This window comes from Crocuta crocuta, unplaced genomic scaffold, assembly GCF_008692635.1.
Source record: "Crocuta crocuta isolate KB4526 unplaced genomic scaffold, BGI_CrCroc_1.0 scaffold127, whole genome shotgun sequence".
Taxonomy (NCBI): Eukaryota; Metazoa; Chordata; class Mammalia; order Carnivora; family Hyaenidae; genus Crocuta; species Crocuta crocuta.
This window is the reverse complement of record NW_027532008.1, coordinates 4,281,281-4,282,085: the sequence shown is the minus strand read 5'-3', so window position 1 is coordinate 4,282,085 and position 805 is coordinate 4,281,281.

Genomic DNA, 805 nt, shown 5'->3' with positions numbered 1-805 from the left:
CATTGGACTCCCCCCCCCAAAAAAATCTGCCCCCTTCCTGATTCCTGATAAAATAGCCATCACTTATGGAAAGCTCACTCTGGGCCAGAAGCTAGGCACTGTTCCAGACGCTTGGGACAAATGGACTCAGTGAACCCTCCTTTGCAGCCCATTAGACAGAGGAGGAAATTGAGGCACAGAGCGAAGAGGTAGCACAGCCGCAGGAGGCAGGGGCTAGGCAGCTGCCCTCTCCTCCCCCCCACCCCGCTGTCCTGGCACGTCAAGGGCAGTGATCTTTGACGCTGCTCCCTACCCTCCCCCACCGCCTGGCACGTCCCTGGGCAGTGGCCCTTGGCGCTGCCCCCCCAGCTCCTTCCCCCCCTCACCGCCCGGCACATCCTTGGGCTATCAGGGGCGGCAGGGCTACACTGTGGAGCGGTGTGATTTTTATCTTGACAAGCGGCCCTTTCACAATCACCCAAAGCGGAAATGAGAAGGGGAGAAAAAAGAAAAAGGATGACAGCAGAGCCTGACTGGGATGTGCCCTGCTGGGTCACACCCTGAAACCAAAACTCCATTCTCCTTTGTCTGCACAAACAATATGTGAACGAGGCGGGCGGGAGGCACCAGTCACCCCACCGTGGCAGGAGAGCCTGGCGCACTGGGCCCAGCAGGCACCTGGCCTGGCCTGGGGAGCCAGCAGGGGCTGGAGGCAGGGCAGGTGCAGGCAGGGTCTGGGGTCCTGCGGGCAAAGTCATGGGTGGAGAGGTGGGGAGTAGGCAGCGTGACAACCTTGGGCAGCTGGCATTGGGGAGGACTCCGGGCC